The 21,152-nt window shown below is 42.7% G+C and overlaps 1 protein-coding gene across 1 annotated transcript in view; it reads right to left on the bottom strand.

Annotated features, from left to right (window-relative positions):
- Positions 1-21,152, bottom strand: part of cacna2d2a (calcium channel, voltage-dependent, alpha 2/delta subunit 2a) — a gene marked incomplete at its 5' end in the record, with an annotated part of 147,292 nt that overhangs the window by 80,244 nt on the left and 45,896 nt on the right. The gene's annotated exons all lie outside the window — the stretch shown is intronic.

The raw sequence follows: 21,152 nt of genomic DNA on the forward strand, positions 1-21,152 counted from the left end.
GGCTCCTGTACCTTCTTCCAGAGGGTAGGAGGCTGAACAGACTATGTGCAGGGTGACTGGTGTCGCTTGCAATTTGAATGGCTTTCCGGGTGAGGCGGGTGGTGTATATTTCCTGTAACGAGGAGAGTGGGGCACCGATGATCTGTCCGGCTGTCTTTACAATGCGTTGGAGTGCTTTCCTGCTGTGTTGGGTGCAGCTACCACCCCACACAGTGATGCAGCTGGATAGGATGCTTTCAATGGTGCCCCTGTAAAATGATGTCAGCACTGATGTGGGGGCTTTTACTCTCTTCAGCTTGCGAAGGAAGTAGAGGCGCCGCTGGGCTGTCTTTGCCAGTGATGCGCAGTTGGTGGCCCAGGAGAGGTCGTCAGTGATGTGCACCCCCAGGAATTTGGTGCTTTCTACTTGCTCCACAGCAGCACCATCGATGGTCAGTGGCAGGTGTACAGTGTGGCGTCTCCTGAAGTCAACAACAATCTCCTTAGTTTTGGTGACATTCAGCAGGAGATTGTTGTCGCTGCACCACGTGGTCAGAAGGTTGACCTCCTTCCTATAGTTGGTCTCATTGTTCTTGGTGATGAGACCAACCAGAGTGGTGTCGTCTGCGAACTTCACCATGTGATTGGTGCTGTATGTAGGTTCGCAGTCATGAGTCAGCAGGGTGAAGAGCAGGGGGCTGAGCACACAGCCTTGTGGGGCCCCAGTGCTTAGGGTGATGCTGCGTGAGGTGTTGTTGCCGACACGTACTGCTTGTTGCCTCTCACTGAGGAAGTCCAGGACCCAATTGCACAGTGGGGTGTTGAACCCCAGCTGGTCCAGTTTGCAGATGAGTTGTTGTGGGATTATGGTATTAAATGCTGAGCTGAAGTCTATGAAAAGTATTCTTACATACGAGTCTGCTTTTTCTAGGTGGGTGAGGGCTGGGTGGAGAGCAGAGCAGATTGCGTCCTCTGTGGAACGTTTTGCTCTGTATGCAAACTGAGAGGGATCCATGGTGGGGGGGAGGATGGACTTGATGTGGGCCATGACTAGCCGTTCAAAACACTTCATAATGATGGGGGTCAGTGCCACGGGGCGATAGTCATTGAAGCAGGATGGAGCCGGTTTCTTGGGTACAGGTATGATGATGGAGGTTTTGAGGTGTGATGGGACAGCAGCTTGACTCAGAGAAGTGTTGAAGATAACAGTGAAGATATCTGTTAGCTCCTCTGCGCAGTCCCTTAGTGTGCGGCCTTGGATGTTGTCTGGGCCTGTTGCTTTTCGGGGATTGATGGTGGAGAGTGCTCTTTTCACACTTGCAGCAGACAGGCACAGGGCCTGGTCGTGGGGGGAGGGTGAGGTTTTCTGTGGGCTAGTGGTGTTTGTTGATTCAAACCGTGCGAAGAAGCTGTTGAGGTCGTTCAGCAGAGAGATGTTGTCATCACAGGTCTGTGAAGCAGGCTTGTAGTCCGTTATGGTCTGGATGCCCTGCCACAGGCTGCGTGTGTCTCTGCTGTCCTTGAAGTGGTTGATGCTTTTTTCAGAGTAGTCCTGTTTTGCTTTTCTAATGCCCCGGGACAGGTTGGCTCTCGCTGTTTTCAGGCCATTTCTATCTCCGGTAGGGCTGGGCGATATGGCCTAAAAAAAAAATCTCCGATTTTTTTACAAAAAATCCGATTCACGATTTAAATCGATTTTTTTCCCCCAAAATTTTTTGCAGATGACAGAAGCTGTTGAAAACAATTTTTTCTTTTATTTTGTGATGATTTTCCCAAGTAGGTTGATAAAAATAAAGTGCAAACAAAACCTGAACATTGTAGAAAGGTGCCTGTAGTATACAAAAAGTATTTGGTCACTCTTTTGTTTGCCTGAATCATTTAAATATAAAATTAAATTAAACATAACATTAAATGGCATTAAATAGTAGCCTTCCATTGTAAACAACTGTGCAAATGTAACTTTTTACAGTAAGCTTTTCTAACTGAATACACTGATACAAACACAGCATGAAATAAAATGTATATGACCCTTTAACATTCACATTTTCAAAAGTGCAACATCTGATCTAACATCAACATAACATATTTTGCACAGTAAATAAGTGCATGTAAACAAAATCAAGTGCATTCACAACATAACCAACAGTATTAAACAGTAGTGCATGTTTTTTCTAAATATTTTTTGCCAGGAAGACAAGCCTGTCTACTACCTCTGGCTTCAGGCATGCACGGTGGCATGTAACAATGCCCCCCCTACACACTGAAAAGCCTCTCAGAGGGGGCACTTGTAGCTGGCACAGAGAGGTATTTCTTTGCTAAAGTACTTAGCCTTGGAAAGTTAAGTTGGTGACGCTTCCACCAGTCAAGTGGATCGGTGTCTGGGTCAACCTGCTGGACCACAGGTCAGTTGTTGCGGAGTAGAATGACATCCCCTCCAGCTCCGCAGAGATCCTTTGGCGTGTACTATTGTACAGCCGAGGCAAGGCAACGTCAGAAAAATGTTTACGGCTTGGTAGCACGTACCTGGGGTCCAAAGCTTTGAGACGGTGAATAAACCCCGGCTTTTCCACGGTGTATATGGGCACCATATCTTTTGCGATATACATCGCGACTGCATCCGTGATGGCTTTCCACCGGGCACTCTTCTTCTCATGCGGAGTACAGTTGGTGAATGTCTCCAAAATGCTGGGTTGTTGTTGTGAGGTGGCGGCGGCGGCGGCCAGCAGTGAAGCTGCTGGCCGCCATTGTTTTAGTTTGTAAACAATGCGCGCGCACTCTACTACGGGAACCCAACGGGGGGGAGGGGTGGGGGCGATTTTCTCGATTTTCAATAAAACACATCGCCTTAAAGCACACATTCGAATTAATCGATTAAATCGATTTATCGCCCAGCCCTAATCTCCGGCATTGAAGGCTTTGTCTCTGGCCCGCAGCAGCTGATGGCCAAGGCTAGGCTTCTTGTTAGCCCTAGTGGTGATGGTCTTTTTAGCCGTTACATCATCTGTGCATTTCCGGATGTAGGAAAGAATAGTGTCTGTGAGCTCCTCATTGTCTATATTGTTATTGTACGTGGCTGCATGTTTGAACATGTCCCAGTCTGTTGTAGCGAGACAGTCCTTGAGAGCAGATCTTGATCCTTCGGGCCACACTGTGATCTCTTTTCGAACCGGTTTTTTCACTCTCACTCTGGGCCTGTATGCTGGCGTTAGCATAACAGTGAGGTGGTCAGAGAGTCCAATGTGGGGGAGAGGGGTGGCCTTGTATGCTCCTTTAAGTGAAGTGTAGACTAAATCCAGGATGTTTTCCTCCCTTGTTGGGAATTTTACATGCTGGTAGAGATTTGGAAGAACAGTCTTAAGGTTTGCATGATTAAAATCTCCTGCGACGACAATGAAACCATCCGGGTGAGCCGTCTGTTGTTCACTGATGGCATGATGCAGTTCACAGAGTGCCGCACTCCTGTCACTGTTGTTGGAGGTTGGAGGGATATATACTGCAACTAGCAAGACTGCATTAAATTCCCTCGGCAGGTAGAAAGGACGGCACTTTATGATCATAAACTCCACCCGTGGTGAACAGTGTCTGCATACTACCACAGCGTCTCGGCACCACACGTCACGTATGTAGACACACACGCCCCCGCCTCTTTGTTTACATCCGTTAGCATGGGCCCTGTCCGCCCGATAGCATGTTAGCTCATCGAGTTGCACAGCGGAGTCCGGGATATTGTCATTTAGCCATGTTTCAGTAAAAACAAGCACACAGCAGTTACTCACTGTCCTATTTCCTGACCTCAGCAGTCGTATGTGGTCCATTTTGTGGTCCAGAGACCGTACGTTAGCCAGGATGATGGATGGTATGGCTGGACGAGTAGGGCTAGCCGCTAGCCTAGCTCGGATACCTCCGCGTTTACCCCTCTTCTGCTTCCTCGCACACCGTTTCCGATGTCTCTTTACCGGGGCTGTGGTCGCAGTAGAGTCCGATGTGGTCACGGGCTGGTGAGGTAGTCTCCTTACCGGGGCTGTGGTCGCCGTGTTAGAGTACGACGTGGCCCCGGGCTGGCGGAGTAATCCGAGTTCCCCGATGATGGACTCTATTGAAGTGTCCAAAGTATAGTGAAGCTTGCTGATGTTTAGCAGAGCCTGTTGATTGTATTTATACTCCAACGTAGACAGACGAGACGAACATGACAAACTTTCTGACGGACTCTTATTAAATAAACAAACCACTGCATTGTCGGAGGAGCGAGAGGTCGCTGCGACTACGCGCGCCGCCATCGTGTCCTGTGTGTTTCTTACTGTGTCAAACAAAGTATTGTTCAAGTACAAGACTGAAATCATTTTTTGACTGCGTTTTCATTTTTCGGGACGGCGGTGAAAAAAAAGAAATAAAAAAGTGATTCTGGAGCCTTGCTGTCATTTTTAGTTCTCAAAGTTCAAAGTTCAAAGTATCATTCGAGTTCTGAAGCTGATGTTCTGATACCCTGAAGCTGTTAGAATAGATCTTTCCATTTTCCAGAGGCACTTTATTTTCTTCAATGCCACAGTTTCGCAGACAAAGTCAATGATCAGAAGAAAACCGACATCAGCTACTCAAGTCAGTTTTTTGTGTTTTTCTTTGTGTGGTGGATTTGTCAGCTGTATACAAGACAGCTTCTTACTTTCAATCATTGAGAAAAGGCTCATCATACAATAATTGCAAGACCATTTCTCTACTCTACAAAGCAGAATTGATAAACTAACAGCATCAACAACTAGCATCAAACCAATGGATCTTGTGTTTTCTGGGATAAAAGGAGTACGTTCCAAAAAGTGGCATTTTGCCAATCAGATGACTAAAATGTAAACCCGGTCCAGTATTGAGCTAGAGTGCTGCAGCTAAATGGGCTGCAATGTAAACCTTTTGGAGTTTCTGCACATACAATGTATTTCCACTAAAACTTCTTGTTTTTAGCCACTGAGAGGATCAGATTGTTATGATAAGTGACAACATTATGCAAAGGGCCCGCCAGAGAAATTAAACGTGTTTTCTTTGGGGGGGGGGGGGGTTAACCTTTTGCTTGATCGAATCTGTTTCTTACTGTGTCAAACAAAGTATTGTTCAAGTACAAGACTGAAATCATTTTTTGACTGCGTTTTCATTTTTCGGGACGGCGGTGAAAAAAAAGAAATAAAAAAGTGATTCTGGAGCCTTGCTGTCATTTTTAGTTCTGCAATCCTGCATCTCTGTATAATGTGTCAGTATCCTTCTTTCACAAAAACAACAGCAATTGTAATTGAGTCGAGAATCCTGAATAAGAGATCTAGATTGTATATAGACTTAACTGGGTTTCTAAAGGGTTTCGGGAGACCTCAGACAGCAAATGTATCACTGAGAGAGCAGCAATGCCAGAGGAAAGGAAATACGATTATATGTGGCGGTGCACCTTGATATCCCAAAATAATTGCGTCACACATATTTGCACTAAAATAAAGACCAGTGCCTCCTCACTACAGAGCTTAACAACTCAGTGTGTTGCTGATCTAAATGGATGTACAGGCTGCCCTCCTGTGTTGTGTTCAAAAGCCTTGAAGTAAATGTATTCTCTGGACAGAATAACTTAACAAATGTCATTTATGTGCCCAAAACATGAAATACCGTAAGATAGACATTTGTTGATTGATTTACATGTGGTTACTCTGTGTGTGTACATGTGTGTATCTGGTTATGTAAGAGCACCATACTGTGAAAACAGCCCCTGTTGTTATGATCAATGGTCTGTCAGGATCTAACAGCCCCCTTTCAGGACACAAGCCCCTTATTTGCCTTGTTCATTCCACAAGAAAGGAGAAAAAGGCAGACCACGGATATCAGGCCAGCTTTCAGATATGGATCATCTACCTCACGACCGACAGCTACTTCGCCCACAAGCAACATCTAGCCCCCCAGTGATCAAGTTAAAAAACAACAACATTATTGAACCAAAATAAAATGTATAATACGTACACAGGGAATGTGCAATTTCACTGCCCCATAGATTTTTATGCAAAGAACTACTAAGGCAATTAAACAGTTTTTAACACTGGATTGATTCAAAATGGGGAGGTTTCTCCATCTCCTTTGTCTGTATCCACAAAATGTTACATATCGACTTCCTCCCATGGGAACCATTTTGCTATAAGGCCTATCAGCTGATGAAGCGGATAAGAGGGAGCTGGTGGATAATCGCTGGGATGAGGTGGAGGCAGCGGAGATTGAGGGATCCGATAGGGTGGAGGGCTGGGAGATTGGAGGTGGGGTGGATTTTGATCTGCTTAGTGAACTATGATATGTTTTACAAAACATTATTTTACCATTCTACAAAATCCTCTCACTAGGAAAAGCAGATGACCGTACTGTGCCTTTTGTTGTTGTGCGCAGAGCTTATTTCATTTTTTTCCACCACACAGCAGTAGAACATATATTTAATGTTTGATTGCTGAGCTGTTTTTCAAAAGCCCCTTTCATAAAAATGATCTTTTTCAATTGTGCCCTCTAGGAAAGAAAACAACGAACAGACAAGAGCACTGCCTTGCAATTGAAAAAAAAGCAGAAAGAAAGAAAAGAAACGTCTGCATTTTAGCACAGCGACTCCTGATTCAAGTGTCTCTATCTCTCGCCTCTCTGCAGATTCAAAAATCGCACATGGGAGACTAGAAATATATGTTTTATGCAGTTTGGAGAGACGGCTGCATAAAAGCACAAAGCAGTCATTTCCATTCATTTGTCTCTCGCTGACAGGGAAATGAAGGAGTGAAGCAGATGCTATTGCTACGTGAACAAGTTGCTTAAACACGGAAAGCATTTTTTTTTCCTTTGGAGGAGTTGGATAATTAGATGCTGTATCAACCCCCCCAACCACCCACACACACACACACACACACACACACACACACACACACACACACACACACACACACACACTTCCTGGTCTGGAACCCATATTGTCAATCAAATGAATGACTTTGTGTGAGGCAGGAACACGGCAAAAAATATATATATAAATCTTCTGCTGTGCACTGACATTTGTTTAGAGGGAAAAAAAGGGAAAGCAGAGCATTCAACTGGAGCTGAAAATGGTAAATTCAAAGCTAAAACAAATGTGTGCATTGACAATGTAAAGAAAAGTGCTGGAGGCAACGAACTGCCATGACGCAGATCAGGTTCTGACATTTTGTCAAATGTGAAATACTGCCAAGAAACAGTGGGTGGGATTTTGTGACCTTTCATCAGTGGGAGTGATATCTAATAGTATAGATAATATAATCCAGATATACGACAATATGTTTATACAACACAACGCTGTAGCCTATCCTGTGTGTGTGTTTGTAATGACCTCCCAGTGTGTGTCCTTGTGTGTGTGTGTGTGTGTGTGAGAGAGCATGAAGGTTGACACATCAGTATAGGGCAGCAGCATTAGCACAGTCCACTTACATTGATCAAGCACTGAGATCCGTACGCTGAGACCACATTCGAAGGTACGCACGTGATTCTGTCCTGGGCGAAGTTAAAGGACCTCTTACTCAACTGACGTGTGTTACTCACGGAGAGAAGTGATCCACAACTATACTTCATGATGTCATTCAAATAGCATCACTTTATCGCTCCCATGTTGTCAACAGCAGCCCATAACCGCTTCACTCATTCTGTTCTGACCTTTCAAAATAAAAGCCCTAGACATATGCATTGCATCAAGAGGAATTAAATTAATTATTTAAAAAATGTTTTCAACTGATAAAGGCTTTAAGGTATAGTTTACAGCAACAGCTTGAGTTTCTCCAAGTTTACGAGGTACACCTGAATGCACCGTGACATCTCTGCCGGTCGTCACCCACATGCTTTATAGCAGTGGTTCTCAACTGGTCTGGCTGCGGGACCCACCATCACCCCTTAATGACAAGCCAGGACCCACGACCCAAATTATATATATATAATCATTTTTATATATATATACCATTTACATCATTATACATATCTATATTAAAGACGTCTAGTAGTAGTAACGTCTCTGTGTAGTAAACTGTCAAATCAAATAAAGAAAGCACACATTATATTTTAACAAATATTATTCTCATTTTTCAAATTTAACTGGATGGATTATAAATACATAGAAATACATGGATACATGTTCTTCTCATTTCAAGTAAAATAATGGCTGGATTAAAAAATTAATTACGTAATGAAATTCTATTTAGAAAAAATATTTTCACTGAATTGCCCTGCAGCTTTGAATTCAGTCCATTCAGGGTGAAGTGAAAAATCCACAATATTATTTTTCTCATCTTCCAAAAAGAGAAATTAGTGTTTGAAGAATTCACCTCTATGAGTCTGTCCAGTCAGAGTCTAATGACTCTGGTCTCTCTGGCCATTTATGTATTTTGGAGATCTTCCTATGATTTGACTTTCACAACCCACACCACAAGTGCCGTAAATGCTGGAATAATTCCGCTGCATAAAAAATGCCCTTCAAAATAAAATCACTTATTTATTTATTTTTTTGTCAGGCAAAGGCCCGCGACCCACTGAAAACGGGTCCGTGACCCACTTTTGTGTCGCGACCCACCAGTTGAGAATCACTGCTTTACAGTACAAAGAGATGTAGACACACAATCGATTTTAGGTGGAGATAGCAAACAGTTTGTTGAGCTCTGTTTCCTCTGCTTGGGGTGATCAGAGACTGGTTGCTGCGGTCTCTAAATCTTCTGCAGTCTACACACACGTTTGTTGTTTGCATAACTCATGGCAAAATGTTGCCACACCGGTGACTTCAGAGAAGCAAGAGGGTTTTACAGTTCTCTTTGTCACTCCATCATCTCGGACTACGCCAATGGCCTTTGTGTCTCGAAAAGAGGCTACCTGTAAGGTACTTTGAAGTAAGTCTATTTTTTTAAGGCATGGGTGGAGAGAAAATGGGAGATTAGTCAATCCTGCTGTTGACTTTGAAGGTTGAAATTGATTTTTTGATGTAGAATCGAGATTGTGACACCTCTACTTAATGTATAGTTATAGCTTCATCGCTTGTCGCGGACGTGTTTTTGTTCAAGCTCTGCACAGATCTGCCACCAGACCGCTTTCATCCCCGGCTTTCTGAAGCTACAGTATGTGTGCGTCGCTAGCATTGGTAGTGTCGGCAGTGTCTCGCCATTGTCGGCGGCGTCCGCAGCATGGAGGTCCCCTGGGACCGCCAGTAGACATTAACATTGTGTTTTAGGTTCACTTAACTGACAAATATGTTCTTATTCCACAACAATACGCAACACATTTGGTCTTTGCAAATGGGAAATGATAATGGTTACATTTTATTTAACGTTTATTTGCATATGGCGCTGGGAAGTGGTCACTCTGAACTGACGGGTAAGAGTTGTCCACTTGTGATCAGATCACGGAGACACATTAATGCCAGGTCCAAACAGAGCCACTGTGCTGCTGTGAGCTGCTGTTGGTGAGTTTACATCTGGCTTCTCCTTTGAAGGTTAAACAGGCAATGCTTCAGCAAATTCTCTCGAGGCTTAGAAGAAGTTAGTCAGCCATACGTTGAGTGTGTGTGTGTGTGTGTGTGTAGTTTAATAGCTTTGCTGCAGGTTGAAACAGATGGTTGCTAATGGAAGTTCATAGATCTGAATGACAGGGGCCAGGGGATTGGGGAGGAGATTATGGGAGGGGATACGTGATTCAGTGCATGTGTTGGAGTGTATCTACCTCTGTGTACATACGCACAATTAGTGTGTAGATCACTAAGAAAGTAGACCAACTAATGCTTCTAGTCCTCGGGTAAAAGAAGATAAATGTTTCACAGAAGTTTATAGCCACACTAGTGATGTAGCTTTAGCGATGGCAATCTATGTGTTGATCAGTGCACCACAACTATTGAATGAATTATCATGTTTTGTACAAACATTCATCCCAAGAGAATGAAGCCTGCTCACTTTGGTGATCCTCTGCTTTTTCATCTAGCATCACTGGAAGGTCAAAGCTCATTTTTCAGTGTTTCCAGATGATGCATCCTAATGACGGAATTTTCCCTTTAGTGCTACCACGAGGTTGACATTAAGGGTTTTGAGTGAACTGTCTTGATGAACGTGATTGAACTGTCGGACGGGTTGCAAAGGAATTTGGTAAATTAACGTTTGCCCAGGATGAACTTTGGTGATCTCTTAAAGTGTAATCTAGTGGTCAAAATCTCGATTTGTCAAACGTTAGCATGCTAACACTTTGTGCTTAGTGCTGATTAGCATGAAGGTTATAACGATAAATCCTAAAATCCTTAAACGTTTGCTATAATACTATGTCTACTGCTGTGGAATACTATGTTTATATATTAGAACATATGTGAGAATAAAAGAGTTCATTCTTAGTTGATGTTTACCTCACTGAACTGGAAGGTAATAGGAAATCAAACTGGAACTGTACGGTAATTTCTCTTGACAGTCTTGAGTACTCAACTCATTTTGGGAGAAATTCGATTTAGAATCTGTTTTGCATTGTTCACAGAGACAATAAAACAGCAGATCATGACGGATGACAAAAATCTGATGAAAACGACTGTCCTTATGCTTTGTTGGTTACATTTCAGAAATCATCAGGTGTACTATAAACACTGCAGAGACATTTCAAACAGTTTCCTCTTATATTGCATCTAAATTAACTTTTAAATGGTTTTTGCAGTGGTAAAATAATTGCCAAAACATCCTTTAAAACATCCGTTTGAAGGAATAGAACGGGACCCTGAAGGCATCTGAAAAGATACCACGAATGGTGTATATCCTCAGGAACATGATGGAATCTCTCTGAACTACACCGACAGAAATTTGATATGCTTTTGCCAATCAGTGCACGCTGCAAGTTGTGAAGTTTTCTCGTCTATTTTTACCCAAGTAGAGCTCGGCCTACTTCCCTTGTACTTCTCTGATGGGACCTGGGAGTTATAACTGCCTCTGCAAAGGCCTACAGGAAATGAAAAAACAAATTACTTTGTTCGAGTCTCCCGGCGGTGGCGGTGGTGGCGGGGGGGCTAGGGTTGTAATATGTAGCTAGCTATGTCTTCTACAACAGCATATACTAAAATGTTCCATGAATGCTAAAGTTCTGACTGCTGATTGGGTTCATTAGTTATTCAAACCATCTGACCTCCTCACAGCACTGCTCAGACACACTCATTATGAAGCCCTTGTAATTCATTAAGCTCCCTAAATGAACACAAGCCATATCGAGGGGCGCTCGCCATTACCGAGTGGCTCGCTGTGCCTCAGGGAGGTTAATAGTGAGTGTGTGGATCAAGTTTTAATGCTACGATAAGGGCAGCGTTGGACTTTAACTGACTGACAACAGAAGAATTATGAGTTGGAGTAGGAGGGTGTAAGGAGGGTGTAAAGATATAAATATGTGTTCATGGCACATTACATATTCACAATAGTAAATAGTAGATGAAGAATACACATACACCTGGAATGAAATACTTTTCTATGCTAGAAGACTACTTGGTATGGTGTGGTAATTATAATCACAGAACACACGCTTCCATTTATTCTCACAAAAAAAAAATCACTTAAACGTTGCCCCAGAATCAGGTGTGAGAGGAGCGAGGCTGCAGGGTGCTCTCGCTCCCTCTGAAAGTGGGAGACAAGTCCTTCATTTGTCATCACGTCACGCCAACAGGAGGGATATAATCACGTGCTGCCGGTGGTGTAATTCATTGCGGGCACACCAACTGCTGCCGTACTGCTGCTGTTGGGAATGACAGAAACTAAGAAGTGTTTCAAATTATTTAAAAAGCTCGGCAGTATTCTTAAAGATCGCTTTTAGGGAGTTATGTAGTAGCACAGCAGGCAACATACAACACAGCACAGCACTGGCTGACTGAAAATAATCACCAGTGGCCGTATTGAAATCAGTAACCAGACCCGCATTAGATAGAGGAGGGCTTGACTTTACTAATCCTCCAGCTGAAGTACACTACCACTGAGGGCCAATCCACAGCAGAGTGACAGCTCTCACTGCTCACAGCAGCTTCACAGTGGTGTGTTAGTGGGAGCCTCATTTCTAGGACTGGTGGCCCTTTAAAAGACTGAATGCTAAATTTAGCTGTTATAAATTGGTTATTTGTGCCAGATGTGTCACTGAGGCGTCTGAGATCTCGCTGGGATGACGACACAAGTCATCAACCACACACTCCAAGAAGGTGGTTTCACTCACAGAGTTACTGCACTAACAATCATTTAAACTGTTGATTTCTTGTTGTTTTTTGGCCCACCATTAACAAACATCTGTACAAAATATAACTTATCAATTCAAATGAACACTGTCGCTGCCATCCCATTTATTATTCAAACACTAAATGATCAAAGCTTCCTTTCTCTGATGGAGGCAGTTTTACTGAAACATTGGTCTCAGTGTGGGCAGCTTCACCTTGTTGCTCCACACCACAAAGCCAATTCTCCAGTGTGTGAATATCCAATGAGTTGACGGGAGGTTTGTTGACAACTAATACAGCTGGTTCTGGGGTGGGCATTCAGAGATCAAAACTATTAGTAGTGTAAACTGATGCCGAGTTTCAAAAACACAATAGCGTCAGAACGACTGGCTTTAAAACAAGGTAATGAGGCAGCAAAGTGAGTGCATGACCGAGAGCCTGCAGCTACTATTTTGATAACTGTTCAACATCAGCCATAAGTCTCTCAGTTTCTTTAGTGAACACACGAGAGGGTATTTCAGATAAACACCGATGAGTCTATCTAAATGTTCACGCCTGTGCCAACATTTGCATGCTCGCTCTCCTGTCAGAATGCATGTTGGCTGTGCGTGTCTCAGTGAATTATTGATGGAGGTAACGTGCTGACAGATGACTCAGAGCGGCCCGTCCCTCCCCATCCCTGACCCGACTGTGTCGTCTTGGTTTCCACGGTCAGGAGGAGACGGAGGCCCACGCAGTCTGATTGATTAATTCTGTCAAGCACACTCCTGCTGTCCCTGCACAGTGTCCGGTCCGAGCTCTCCTGCAATCTCTCACAATCACTATCAGCATGACTGCGAAAGTCACAGAATATCGGCATCTTTCCTGAAAGAGAACCTTTCCAAATAATTCGCTCCTGATTAGGGCCCCCGTGGCCACCAGAGGGCCCCTAGTGCGTCTGAAATGTCCAAAAAGGAATCACAAATTACAAAAGTGCCCCGCCTCCCCCGTGTCAAAGCGGATATCAATGTATACATCTGAGAGGGTGAAGCGTAACTATCCCTCTGGTCATGAAAAGAGAAAAAAAATCACAAGAACAGCAATCACGTGAACTTGTTTTTCTCGCATCTCAAAGTTTGATGTCAGCAAATAACAGTAACATGAAGTTGCTGTGCTGGCTTTCTAAGATGTCTGTCTTGCTAACCGAGCTGGCCAGTGCACCTCTTGATCTTTCTGTGTTTTGTTTGCCTGCCACTTCCAGCGCTGTCTTCTGTGACTTTGTGCCAGACAAAAAAAAGAGAAGCCTATTACATTTGATAAACTTCAACGGGGCAACGATGTTTATAAACTGCAGCTCGGGAAAGACATGAAACTCGCGATGGTATGTGCATGCACAAAATGAAACTCGCGCTTTCCAACAGCACACTGCGGGGACCATTCCAGACGATAGAAGAGGACGAATGCACGATGGGATTGACAGTGACGATTGATTAAATACTGAATTTAAAAAGTTGATTGGATGAACACAGTGATTTATGTGTCTTCATTACTAGTAAACTTTCTCTGCTGAGAATGAAAGTGAGATGTTATTGAAACAGTATAAAATGGAGCTTGAGTTTAGGGATAGATGCAGGGCACAAATACAACTCAGGTGTGAACCTCCCAGGTGTAACTAGACATCGGTTTCACTTCTAGTCTAAAGGTATCTGCTGTTGCTGTGCTGCGCACAAACCTCAGCGTGAATCATATCTATTTATAACGGCCAATCTTATATTTCCATGTCGGTGGAGTGAACCACAGATCTCAACGTGCACATTTGTTTGACTGAAAGGCCTCAGTGCTAACTGTGTCTGTGCGACCGCTGTTAAGGTGTCCTCACTGTAGGGTGATTGCTTGTAGCAGTTTTAATAAATAATGATTAAATAATATCACAATATACAATTATGAATAACTTAATTATGATTTATTAACCCATAAATTAGTATCGACGAATGATGGTGGTCAGTGTACGCCAGAAGACACCATTGTTTTAACTAACAGAATTTAACACAAAATTAAATTTAGGAAGCCACACAATTTTGGAAAAATAGGGAAAACTTCTAAATCTGATATTAATCAATGAAATCGTAATCTCAGGGTTGCTACAGAGCATTTTCATGGTGTACAGCAGGGGTGTCAAACTCATTTCCACTCTGGGCCACATCAGCATCACGGTCGTCCTCAAAGGGCCGGTTGTAACTGTAAGACTGTATAACTGTAACTTCTCCTAACATATTGTTTAATAACTCTCTCTGCATTTGATTATTGTTTATTTAAGTGGAAACATATTGTACATGCAGTTATATAAATGTAAAATGATATTTAAGCACATTTCTGTTATTATAAAATAAATCATTTTAATTGAGGGTTCAGAAACCCACATGACTCTATCAAAGATCAAACTATTGAAGAAAATAACAAAGACAAATATCAAACACAAGTTCTGACATTAACTTTGTTCAAAGCTGTTTGTGTCACCTCTCTGCATCACTAATGTTCCTCCCTGTCGTCGTCCTGTGCATGGCAGCTACATCCAAGAGCTGCTCACTGAGAGTCAGGTCTGATGAACATGGATAGATGATGTATCCGTGTTGTCTGTGCTTTCATCAACAGTTCATTAAAAACACAAGTACCTGCTCGTCTCTTAGCTAGCTGTGTTGTTAGATTGCTGCTCGTTCATGAACTCGGTCTGCGATGGTGTTTCTTCACAAACTGACATTTGTAAAAGTCTGTATCTGGTCGGAGCTCTGCTCACATACCTTCAGCATGCACTGGGCTGTAGCTGTGTAAATATATTCTGCTGTGATTGCAGTCTGCCTTTTAATTCTTGGACAGTTTGATGTTTTTCTTGGAGGCTGAATTTAGCTCCGTGTTTGGTGTCAAAATGCCAACGTGAATTGTATTCCTTCATCACCGACACGCCTCATAACACAGAAGACAGACACGTTTTCTCCTTGAAGCACAAACATGTATTCGCTTTCCCATCTTTCATTACATTTTCTTCCCTCTGCATCAATTTTTCTCTTCGTGGACATTTTGGGATTATTTGTCGACCTTTTTCAATTGTTGGAAAACCGCTTTACGGGCTGTTGCCTCTCCTGTCCACCTGTTGTGGTAGTTTTAATGTCGGTACACAGACAACATGCTGTCTCATAATTTCAACTTTCTATCTCATAATTTAGACCATGGGGATACTTTTATTTTCAAGTCTAACTTTAAATTATTTTTCCAAAAAGAAAACAAAAAAAGAAAAAATTTCATTTCTATTTATTTTTTGCTGGCGGATTCGCGGGCCACGTAAAATGACATGGCGGGCCGGATTCGGCCCACGGGCCTTGCGTTTGACACATGTGGTGTACAGGGACAACTACATAACTAAACAGAAAATGAATGAATAAACAATAAAATAAACAAAATGAATGAAATAAATAAATAAAGAATATGATGAACAATGAACAATGAACCAAAAACTAAATTAATTCCATGTGACCAGGCAGAATCAGTGACTCATTGATTGATGTCCATCAATTAAATCCGGGGTTTGATGTTTTTAAATTAAATTTAGTTCAAAAGATGATTGTACCGTTGAGCCGGAGAGTTTGAGAAGCAGCAGGAAAGACTGAAATCATTTTAGACTCGTTCTCATTTAAATTTAATTTAGATCTTTAGGTCTAAAACTTAATGATGTGTTTATGAATATTTACATCTAAGATTATTTTATTATCAGACTTAAATCTATTTAGCCGAGAAACATCAAACTCATCTGCATCTGGAGCTGGTATCGTTTCACCTGACGGTTCTGATGGGCAGATGGGAGGTTAAGCTGTCTGCAGTGGTGTCTGTTTCTCTGCGGGTATCTCTGCATCTTGGATCTTGTTGGATGATGGTAGTTTGTTGAATAGCATTCTTCCATCTCTCGCTCTGGGGCAGTTGGTTCGGCTTTCTCTGGTTTCTTCGGCTCCAACTCTCTCTCTCTTCCTCAGAGATCATCCTTCAGCGTCAAAGTCCAGAGTCGAAGTGCAGTGTAGAAGAGAAGTGTCCTCTGACGTCTTCTTGCTTGAACTTCTTGAGTAAAGGGGTGCAGTTTATGTCGGGAACAGCGCCTCTCCCATCCGAACAACTATCTTCTTTCTGTCTTTTGACCTTCTTTGACATAACTAATACTAGTTACTTACATAGTCTTTTTTAATTCTTCCATATTTGACAGCTGCAGAACGGTACCAAACAGTTGGATAGAAATCACTGAATAAAACCTGATCAAAGTTAAATAATTATACAACATAGATATACCTTGTTATAATGACACAGACAGACCTATGTAGATGTCATGTGTACGTATATGCATATTAAATGAATGGACAGAGAGAGGAGAACCTCGCTAGGACTCAAGACTAAGTTTTCTTAAGTCGGTATTTACAATTGGATGTGTCTCTGTGTCCCTCAGGAATGTAGGTGCTCATAAAACCTTGTCGGGTCAGCCTTAAGGAAGGTCTTATAGCTCATAAATCAAGTGTCAAGATTGAACCCAAGTCCTATCTTGAGTTTATCCAGACACATGGTAAATTCACTTTGGTGACACTTCGCGCCCTTTGGCTTCCTGAGAGCAGTCTTTGGAAGAAGTTTATTCGTTCAGATTGTGTCAATGACATCCGTGGATGTTCGCTACATCCCTCACTTGTGTTACTTTTCAGTACCTTTCCTTGGCTGTAATATTGTTAGAATATTCAACCAGGCCTAATCCCTGAAACCATCACAATAAGAAACCCATTAGTCTGCCGGGTGTGTATACATCAAGCAGCGAGTAGACCAGAGGCACACATCCTTCAGCCTTTCAGTGGTATTGGACTAGTATTGACATCTGTGTAATTGGATTCCCAACCTTAGTCCCCTCTCTATTCCACCAGTTCCTTCTGTGAAATCATAACTTAAGAGCTTTGACAATGGTAGTTTTGCTGTGCAGCAGCTGATGGAAATGCAACATGATCTCTGTCTGTAGCTCCTGGTCTCGTCTTTCCTCCCCGAGGCGGGGAAGTCCCAGCAGCAGCCTGACTGACAGCTCAACTCTGCCTGGCTTTGACTGACAGCGTACAGGATGTTGTGCAGCCTCAGATGTTTCTGAGGTGCCCAACTGATCTCAGGCCTCTATGGCGATCATATGGCGCATCACAAAGGATGTGCACAGGAAAGGGATGAGGGCTCAGATGAGTCCGGGAGGTCTATCACACCTGTTTGGCTTTATACACATGACAGGGTACATGGAGGGCTGTGTTCTCTCTGGCTGCTCTGGGTTAAAATGCCTGTCAGACAGACAACCTTGTATCATCGCTCAGGTGGGAGCCTGTTGCTCTGATAACACATGCGCATCGGAAAACACAGCGAAAGTACAAAGCAGCACATGCAGACGTGCTCTCCCCTCACAGAGCTGCTGCTACCAGCACAGAATAGTCACCTCTCAAGTAATATGATATGAGATAATCAAGCAAAGGAGTTGGGACGAAGTACACATTATATCCCAGCGTGTATCCTTACATTATTTCATACTGTGGCTAGAGAGGAAGTGTTACCGAACCAGAGCTGCCCATAAGCGCCGGCTGCAGGCCAAACAGTTTGCTAATTTATTATATTCACTTTTGATCAAAATAAAAAGTTTTATCTAAAAACCGAATAAAAAGGTTTTGATCAAAAAGTTGCGATTTGCAATGCATGTAAATTCTTTCTGTCTGTATCAGTCCCGCCCTGCATGCTCTATATGTGTGTGTGTAGGTGTGTGTGTGTGTGTGTGTGTGTGTGTGTGTGTGCACGCACTGAGCTGTTTTGTTCTGCTGAGAAGAAAGTAGTCTTCAGTATTTGACAAATATTAGCAAAATAATTGATGATAAAACACTTTAACTACGAAGTTGGCGGTTCGATCCCCGGCTCCCATGTCCACATGTCAAAGTGTCCTTGAGCGCGACACTGAACCCCACGTCGATCCCCGAGCACCTTACAGCCGCCCGCTGCTCCTCATGCTCAGGATGAGTGAAATGCAGAGGTTGAAATGTCATGTCCGGTCCTGCATGTATTTGACGGTTGTACATACGGTTTGAGTTTAAATGTTATTCTCCATATTTGTTGAACTGTAACCTTGCTTATGGACAAATTTCACATTTTTGTATGTTCAGCAGACCGACTGTGGAAAGACTAAAAGACCATCTAGATTACACTAGCAATCAATCGGAATAAATTGATTGCAAACGAACATTGTGTAGAGCCTGTCTATTTTTCTTGTAATCGGTATGAAACTTTTGAAAAAGGATGGATCTGTATATATTGTTTTTAGCTAAAAGTCTAAAACACCTACGTTTTAGTATGACTTGAAGATCACTTAATTTCCTGCTCAAATGTGCCTCAGTAAAAGATGTGTATAATGGAAACCGGGCACAGAACAGCAAACATCAACCCATGGAAAACAGAAAGTTACTGTGTGTAACTGACGATAAACAAACCTGACTGGCTGCAGGTCCAGGTGTCAGCTGCAACTCACAGGACCACTGAAATAAGCTAGAATTGTGAACATCAGAGGAAGCGTTCCTGAATCATATTTCAACCTGCCTCTGAAAACAAAGAGATTCACACAAAGTGTCCAGCGGCTACGAGGCTGTCAGCCTACCGGGGGTTTTGTTACATTTAAATGTTGCCACCGACCTGAGAATCAGATCAAGTAAGAGAGAGCAGACGGGGACATGGAGTGGAGGAGATTAAGACAAGGGAAGGAAAAGAATAAACATTGGGGAGGCTTTTGACAAAAACATAGTCGTCAGCTTATGCAGCCTCCATTTTAGGGGGGCGAGGGGAACATTCAGTGCATGGCACTTTGAATTTTATTGTCAGGTTTTTAAGATAGCAATTTTGATATTGGTTGTGTGAAAGCAAGTATTAGTTACACTGAGGATATTTTGGCTGAATTACAGGATACAAAACGACTCTGTGTGTTAACTAAGCTGTCTTTTCCGACTGTTGGAAGCCACAAACAGTATTTCATTCATTGTAATGACGCAGAGTGTGAGCCCACGCAGGTAAACAAATGAAATCTCACCGAATGGAGCTTTTTTTTAACACCTCTCCAAATAAGCAGAGTATTTAAATTATTAAAATGTGTTGCAAATTTGGGAATTAAGGCTCAAGCAACTAAATCCCAAACGCTAAGAAATGCTTCCCTCCCCACTTTATATCAGTAACTGAGTATTCACAGTCAATGTGTATTTTCTCATTAGTAATATAAACATGAATTACAACGAATCACCCCAAGCAGTATTTAAATAGGTTGCAGAAGAATAATTTCTTCTTGCATGCACACACACGTCTGTGCACAGATACACACTCAATTCCTTTTTCTTTCTTTTTCCTTAAATGTGTGGCAGGGAATATTCGGGACTAAATAACCATTACAAGGAGTAGAAACAGGCAGGAATATAAAACGCTGTGAAAACTGTGCTGAGCGGAGTCTGGGACCTTCTTATCTACAGACTGCATTAAGACATGGCTTTCACGTTTCTCCCTGTATGAATAATAAGTCCACATGAATTTATTAGCCTACAGTCTTTAGTTCATAGTTTTAGTCGAAAAATAAAATCTTAACCTGCCCAAATGAAACATATATTAACTTGTTGCATACTGTTTTTAAGGTTGCATACTATAATGACTCCCGATTTCCCTTTTGCAATTTCATCACCTGACTCTCTCTTCCTCTCCTCTCTGCTTTCTCCTTCCCCCCAAACTCTTTTTCTCCCTGCAACTACCGCACCTCCCCCCCGACCCCCCTCTCTCTCCTTCCCTCCCGCTAGCTGCTCATTTTTAAATCTATGAATTTCTGAACTTCATTTTCTTGATTTTTCCACGCCCCAGGGAGACATTCTCATTCCAGCCCTTCTCTTTTTTCACCTCATTTCCTCCCTCCTGAGTGAATCTCCCAGACAGGATGTGAGGTGACAGTGTTGCCCATGGAGGTTGGGGGGGGGGGGGGGGGGGGGTGCGTGTTGAGGGACGTGCAGGGGCTAAAGTCGGTTATGGTTCTGCCTCACCTTCTTCCAAAAAACGGGTTTGGAGGGTCAAAGCCTTTCCAAATCGAATCCTACACATGACCACGGGAGACATACAGCAACACTGTCTTTCCTTTTAGGATCCAAGCTGTAGAATTAACTGTGCCTTTGAGAGACTTCTGCTCCTTAGTATGATAGTCCGTCATCCCACAAGACCTCATGCTCTTAAAAGATATATACGGTACTTCTGCTCCTCTATAAGGCTTCAACTGTGTTCAAAACTGCCAATGCTTTCGCCATGAGTTACCATATCAGGGCAGAAACAGAGGGAAGGAAAGTGGACAGACCCTCAGCCGCCCTCGTTCTTAAACAAGGTGCTATGTGGATGAAAATTCAAACTCGACATATTCAGCACACACTGATGAAACCAGTGTCCAGTAGTGTAATCCGAAGCTTTTTCTGATATTAATGTTTTTGTCTGTATCATGTGAAAGGTAAAATATACATATAAATGCAGGGTAAAGTTTTAAAGATATGTCAAAAGCATTACAGCCTCAACAGTTTCAGTGTGGGAGTGAAGCTCGTGCGCGATACGATAAAGATGATCACAGTGATTAAAAGGAACCAGTGTGTGTATGTGTGTGTGTGTGTGTGTGCAGCTGTATGTGTATATGTGGGAGGAGATGATGAGAATCACCAAACAGCCTCACCGCCATTGTGGAAAGAAAGAACAAATTCAGCTTTAAATAGCAATAATTACAAATTCGAATCAGGTAATTTGGGAATGATATGCTCTCAAAATGTCCTGTAATATCAAGTGTGAAAAATAATTTGAACACAGCTGTGAGACAGACTACTAAACAGGGGACAACATTTTGATTTTAGAATCACAATTTTCAGGATGAGCACAAACGCTTCTTTATCTCTGG

The sequence above is a fragment of the Melanostigma gelatinosum genome (genome assembly GCF_949748355.1).
Source record: "Melanostigma gelatinosum genome assembly, chromosome: 3".
NCBI classification, from domain to species: Eukaryota; Metazoa; Chordata; class Actinopteri; order Perciformes; family Zoarcidae; genus Melanostigma; species Melanostigma gelatinosum.